Raw genomic sequence first — 7,415 nt, forward strand, 5'->3', positions numbered from 1 at the left:
CTACTGGCGGCTATCGCCAGTCACGTACCGCAAACACACTGACTGCCCCGGCTACGTCCCATGCCGTGCCCCTGTACACACAGAGACGGACCCGGCACCGCGCTCATCTGGGTGCCCCTCGGGCGATAATGCCGTCTCAGCATGCTCGCACACACTAAAACCCACATTCACACTGCCTACAGCTATTCCCACCAGATCACTGTGCTCATGGTCACGTATTCCCAGTCGTTAATGCAGAGATCGGCTGTCCCGAGAGCCACCGAGTGCTAGCGTTGTATACGATATATCACTATCACTTTATCACAGGAATTCATGACTCACTTTTATTTCCAATTCACTGACTATAAACTAAAGCTGGTCGGCAGCTGGATGACGGGTTTCCGTGGTGCCGGCTGGGATATCAGCTGATTATACCTTGCGATCCCATACCAATATTTTAGCCCTCTGCTCAAATACCTGTCCTCGTGTCTTCGTCTTCTACAACGTCACGGCCAAAACATCAGAAGAACATAGCTGGAAGAAAATAGTGTGCTAATCCCGCTGTCTCACAACGTGCCCAAAACTACCAGCTGGCATCGACAAACCCCACCGGTGCTGATCTAAGCTACCTTTCTTCCGCTGGTCATGCGTACAGATCGCCTCCGGCGCGCAGTCACGGCGATCGCCCGCTGGCCGCGCCGGCGTCCGCAGAGTCCGTAACGCGACCGGCGCACGCCACCACTGTTGTGCTCGGTGCACTCGTCTGATTGGATTAACCGTCGGCGGTCCGGCCGAATCGACCCGGAACTAAGTACGGCCGGCGGCCGGCGGCTGCTTTTGCCAGTCGTTGAGCCGCCGGTCCCACCGTGCGCCGAACAGAACTCATTCGTCAAATCTGGCCGGGCAGACCGCGGCGAGCGCTGCGCCCCGGCGGTGTTAGTCGGGCCTCAGCCATTGGACGGCGCGTTATAAGCCTGCGCCATCCGCCACCGCGCCGTAAACCGGTGCGGTGCGCGGTTGGGCGAGCGGCGAACGCGACGCACCGCCTGACTTTATCGCCGCTCGGTGTCAATAAGCGCCGCCGCCTTGCCGACTGATGGATGAAACGGCGAGAGGCGGCGGCGCCGCGCCCCCGGAGCGCACGGGAGGTGCCGCGGCACATTGGGCCAGAGCGCTGACGTGTCGCCTCCGCAGGCTAGCGTGCCCGGTGGCTGGACAGGCGGCAGCAGCTGCCGGTCCAGTGGGGCGGGGTTCCGCCGCTGAGCACGGCGGTAGTGGGGCCGCGGGGGACAGGCTGCACGGAAGGAGCCGCCGCCACCGGCTGTTGAGTTCGTAAACTAGATCAGGTGAGAATGTGTTGCAAAACGAATACCCTGATAGTTGATTTCCTTAATGCTACCTTAATTATGAAGATTGCTTGGGTTTTATGGCTTTATCGTGTTTTTAATCTTGCCATGCAATGCAAATTAGAGTTGTTAATAGCCCGGCCTTCTGAGAAGCACAGGGAAATTTTACCGAAGCTGAACGCGAAAGGACCAAGTTCGGAGGTCGATAGCGATCACATGACACCCAGTTCAACATTAATGGACATTGGAACACAGCCTAGACAATGGTGGTGATGAATTGCTCCGATAATGGAGATCAGGCCATTTGCGAGGGCGTGGATTAGGTCGCCTGAGTGTTAAAACTCCCCGCCCCCCCCCCCCCCTGGCTCGTGCATGTGCCGCACGATATTTGACGGGCACGACTTTCCCGCTTGCCCCCACCCCCCACGTTGTCCGACCAATGCAATGCCAACGCCCGTTGCTGCCACGAATGCTGTCAGCTCGATCATAACGCGGCTAAAACTGACTTGGAAGCTTTTTGGGAGATGTCTATGTCATGATGCTATGGGACCCTCGCTTTGTAATAGGTGGATTTGGATCGTCTGTGGATTGTTCTTCACACGGCCATGTGTCGCCGAGCAGGGGTTGTCAATTGGAACGTAAATCACCAGAGGGTAGAGTTGCCGAGGAACGAAACCCCTGAGACACCGCCCACTTCACCTCCCCACTCACCTAAACCTTGCTTCTGGTGTTCTAACTGGGAAGAAAATGTAACGTTAGCTGCATGACCTCGTGCACTATGACATTGCATTCCGGATGCGCCCCCCCCCCAAAAAAAAACCCCTTTGGTTGTGGGGGGACGCATGAAATACCCTTCCCCCATGAAATAGTCATGCCCCTCTCCCATGTAATCTCCCAAATTTGGGAATCAGCATCCAATCAAGCTGTGGCGAAGTACAAATTGTCTGTGTCCGTGCCCATAGTGATATCGCATGCATACTTCTTCTGGGAGCTTCCCAAAGCTGACGGTGTGTCTTGGCATGATGTTTGTTTATTTATCATGTCGGCATGGAGGAGTCATGTAAACATTCCAGACAAAACGCGCAGATATTGACTAAACAGCGACAGCTAGTAAGCCGGTCAGTTCGCCAGCAGCTTCATGTGCGGGCTCTTGCCAGGTCATGTCCACATCAGCGGAGCGTGCTGGCCGGCTGGCGACCGGCTCAGCCACCACACAGCTGGCTGCTTTTGCGGGAAAGTGTGTGCGATCGCTTGCAGGATAGCCAGGCGACAGACGCTGTTTTCAGTCTCTTGAGAGCGGCGCTGCAGCTATCTCTGGTTATCAAGCGCGGCGCCGAGCTCAAGCGCGCTCTGTTTACCGCTCCCAGCGAGCAATAAATTCCACCGGAATTGCAAGCCATTACGGTGCGGCATTGTTGCCTGGAGCATGCCATGCTCTGAATGGCAATGGCCGCAGCTGGAGCCGTGTGGGCGCTGGCTCGAGTGGGAGAACGGCAGCTGAAGCTCGTCAGCTCCCCCTGGCGGGGAAGCGGGGACGGTGACCTGGGCATGACAACCTACCGTAGGAGCTGCAGCCGTGGTGGGCGCTGGCTCGAGTGAGAGAACTGCAGCTGAAGCTCGTCAGCTCCCCCTGGCGAAGCGCGGGACGGTGACTGGCCATGGCAACCTTCCGTCGGAGCTGAAGCTCATCAGCTCCCCCCTGGCGAAGAGCGGGACGGTGACCGGCCATGGCAGCCTTCCGTCGGAGCTGAAGCTCGTCAGCTCCCCTGGCGGGGAGCGGGACGGTGACTGGGCATGGCAGCCTACCGTAGGAGCTGAAGCTCATCAGCTCCCCCCTGGCGAAGAGCGGGACGGTGACTGGGCATGGCAGCCTTCCGTCGGAGCTGAAGCTCGTCAGCTCCCCCCTGGCGAAGAGCGGGACGGTGACTGGGCATGGCAGCCTTCCGTCAGAGCTGAAGCTCGTCAGCTCCCCCTGGCGGGGAGCGGGACAGTGACTGGGCATGGCAGCCTACCGTAGGAGCTGCAGCCGTGATGGGCGCTGGCTCTAGTGAGGGAGCTGCAGCTGAAGCTCGTCAGCTCCCCCCTGGCGGGGAGCGGGAGGGTGACTGGGCATGGCAGCTTCGGAGCTTAAGCCCCTTGCCCTGTCAGGGGTCACCACAGGCGGGCACTGGCACATCGCTCCGCCGTCTGTTACAGCCCGCTAGCCTGACACTGCCGACTCGAACGATGACAGCCCTCCATGCTGGGTTTTGTGGCTGGATGGGGTCATGACCGGATACAACTTCTTATCGCATTTGTTCGTAACACATTTCTTCGTACGCAAAACTCCGTATGCAAGTTCTGGTATCGCATTTCGTGCGGATTCTTCGAACGCAAATATTCATGTCGCAAATCCGCGGACAGAAATCCTCGTGCATCAGATTTCTTATCCGCAGAACTTCGTACACCCAACTCTTCGCATGAAATTACCTCGCTTCAAATTAACTGGTGCGCTCACTTCATAGCGTCTCATTTATTTGTACCGCGCTCATTCTACACACGTCATATAATTTTTTCGTAAAGCATTTCTTCGCATCAAAGTTCTTGCATCGCATTTTTGTATGCAACATTCTTCATATCGCATGTTTCGCGTGCGGAGCCTTTCGTATGCAAGACGTGGTATTGAGTCCAGAAACAGTTGTAAACGATGAAAGCTGCTTCATTTTACTGTGGAGGTGACATGCCCGCCAATCGAGATTGACGCACTGCGTCGGGTGAAGACGTCCCCAATAAGACAAGTTCCGACCTACTGGGAAGTTGCATCTTCTCGCATGGGCGGCTATCTCCCTGAAAGGAATGTCCCGACCGCTCATGTGTCCAAGCACGGTAAATGTAACCGAGGTCATGTACAGATAAAAGTATAAACTGGGGGGATGACTGCTGTTGGTGTCAGAAGCGTACCCCAATGGTGATAAGAAGTTGTGGTCAGACCTAGCGACCGTACGTTATGCCAGCGAGACACCCAGACTTCTGGATAAGTTAACCACATGGGACGTGCAGAAATCCTCCCAAATGCGCCCCAGCTGGGACCAACCAAGGACTGCCGTGGCTCAATCACACTGCAAGTGTACAGGAGGGCTGCGTCTGGCAGCCAGCTGTGGTGCCCTTTGCACCGGGTACTGGCTGCCATGGACAGGGAGGTGCCTCGCAGCAGGATGAGGGGAGGAAAGTGCGTGCGTGCCCGCAGCAGCATGATGTGAACCGCGTGCTTCATTGCGCTGCACTTCACAATATCGAATCAAGAACGGGCGTGCTACAAACAACTACGGGACACGAAAATATTTGTATGCGAAAGAATGCCGAACGAATAATAGCGCGTGCAAAGACTATGGTACGAAGAATTGCGTAAGTGGAAAATGCGTGTACGAAGAAATCTGACGGGAAGAAATTCGTATCTGAAGTTTTGCGTTACGCATAACTGTCCCTACGAACGTGGGGTTGCAAGTAGTTGTCCCACCGAACTTCTGTGTTGCGAATAGTTGTTCCCGTCCTAACTTTTGCATTAGGAGGATTTGCGTCATCTCCGTTACTGCGAAGAGTGGTGGGGGCCATGCCGCAGTGGCGGCTAATAAAGGCAGTCATACAACTTTGGGAGAACAGTGTGTCGACGAGGTAGAAGACAGTGAGAAGAGTTGCATGCATTTTTCAGTATCTGAGCGTCTCATGCCGCCAAAATATTACTGAGAATACCCCTCGTACGTTGCGCACAGTAGTGAGTTTTTAAAACGTATCTTGGGTTCCGCAACACAAAAATGCTTCTCATCAGGTGTAAATTTTACACACTTGAAACGGTAACGGCTATTGTGTCACAGCAAACTTACTGTGTAACTAATTGTGTACGGCTAACGACTCCTTCGCGGCACGGCCTTCGCCACTCGCTTGCCGTCGGCATGTTCGCCAGTAGCACGCTGCATACAGCGGCCTCACATCGGTGTCTTGCGGTCAGTGAACAGAACAGTGCTCCAGTGGCCCAGGGCGAGGCCGTGTCCCTGGGATGGGGCTTGAAACCGAGCGTGTTTTATCCGATGTATTGTTCTACGGGAGGATTGAGGTAAAGCATAACAACAGCTCATGTGTCGGCAAGTGGCCCAAAGTCCGTCACGGGCTTTATTTGAGGAGAGACCCAAATAAGAGCCGAAGGTCCCCTCGGGACCGAAGATTAAGGGCCCAAATGGAAGGCTGAGGAGGCCGAATGGCCTCAAGGACTGGTCTCAGGTCGCAATAAGAACGGTCTCGGTCGTAGAGCTGTGGCTTCAGATGTCAGTTGAAGGGCCTCTTGGATCGGTTAGGGACTCGGGGGACAGTGCGGGCATCCATTTCGGTCAGAGGCCGTTAGCACCGAGCAGTCGGTTCCGTGTCGGTCTGAGCCATGCGGGCTCATTTCCCAAGCAAGAGCATTTCGGGCCCGCGATTTGCATTGCTCGGGGTCCCCGAAACAGTGAGGTTATTGGTTAGGGGTCCACGGTACCTAGCGGGGGTGCCTGTGCCAGCAAGGCGGCCCGAAACCCCAGGAGCCGTTTTTGATGGGATCCGAAGAGGGGTTCGAAGAGTACCTCCGGGCCAAAGATCAAGAGCCCGATTGGAAGTGTGAAAAGCCCGAAGGGCTGGCTGTAGGCCAAATAAGTGCACTCGCCTGTGGGGCCGTCATCTCATACGCCAGTTGGAAGGCCTCTTGCACCGATTGGGGACCCCTGAGACAGTGAGTTTCTCTTTTTCAACTAGAGATCACCAACACCAATCAGTCGTATTCATGTCGGTCTGAGCTCTGTGACCCATTTCCACACAGAGACAAGGCCGGGTCCACGATTTGCTTTGGTCGGGGCCACTGCAACAATGCGGGGCTCCTGTGTCGGGCAGGCGCCCACGGTACTTAAGTGCCCTGTATTAACAAGGGGCATCGAGTCGACCACGGAACATTTTCTGGAAAGGAACGGGGACGGGACCCCGAATGCCAGGGGCCTCTTGCGTTGGTCGAGGCCCTCTGACATAACGGGAAACCTGGAAACTTAAGATGAGAATTCACCGTCCAAGACATGAAAAGGGCCCTGTGTCAGACAGGCCCTTAGTACGAGCGGTGGGCCCTGAAACCTAGTCCAGCCATAGGCCCGTTCAGCCGGACTGGAGTCCACGTGCCAATTATCGGACCACCTTTGACCAATCAGGGGTCTTGTTTCGCCAGTGAGGGCTTCCGTCGTCCGGAGGCAACTGCGCGGGTCAGTATGTCCCCATCCCCCCCCCCCCCCTCCTCCGCGCCAGGCATGGGACAATGAAAGCCATGTATCGTTATGAGGGTCTCCGGACTCGACCCTGCGCACGCGCCCACTTGTCGCCAGGATGACAGCGGAAGGCACCAGCGCCGGGCGGAATAACCCTTCAGCCCATGACGGAGAGCAGTAACGCACCACCCAGCCCTCGACTGCACAATAAGCCAACCCAACCCTCCACTCACTGGTGTTCCTTGCCTGGAGAAGGTAAGGGGTCTCGTTAGTGGTGAAAAGAGGGGTCGAAATGAGTTTAAGAATGAAAGGGGCTAATCCCTGTTTGTTTTGAGAACGTTCATTCATTTTCAGGATCGACTAGCGAAAACAAATAACATCAAAGGTTGTGAGCCCGCGCGCTCGCATTGCAGAAGCAAGAGCAGCGATGGCCGGGTTGCAGTTTTCGTTAAAACTAAAACGGTTTCGGCCACTGCAAGCCAACACCAGGTGGCGGGGCAGTGCGCGCGAAGAGCGACCCGTCCGTGAAATAGTGCTCCCCAAAGTCTTTCAAAACATAAGCCCGTATCGCTTAAAAGTAGAACTAGGTCCATAACTTTTTTAACAATTTTGAGGCTGTCCTCTAGTTAACAGTTGAGGCAACACGAAACACATATATTTTGTATTACTACTCTTTCAGCCCCAACACCGCGTTTTTGTCCGCCCGTTTGCACCCTCAGTATTAGCTGAGGCCGACCCCCGTACAGCTTACAGAGATTGGAACGCCTGGCATCAAGGTTGTTTGCTGAGATTTGCAATCATGCATATTGAAAACCACCTTACATTGTTTCCTCAC

This window comes from Pollicipes pollicipes, unplaced genomic scaffold (assembly GCF_011947565.3).
Source record: "Pollicipes pollicipes isolate AB1234 unplaced genomic scaffold, Ppol_2.1 Scaffold_2555;HRSCAF=2994_pilon_pilon_pilon, whole genome shotgun sequence".
Lineage (NCBI taxonomy): Eukaryota > Metazoa > Arthropoda > Thecostraca > Pollicipedomorpha > Pollicipedidae > Pollicipes > Pollicipes pollicipes.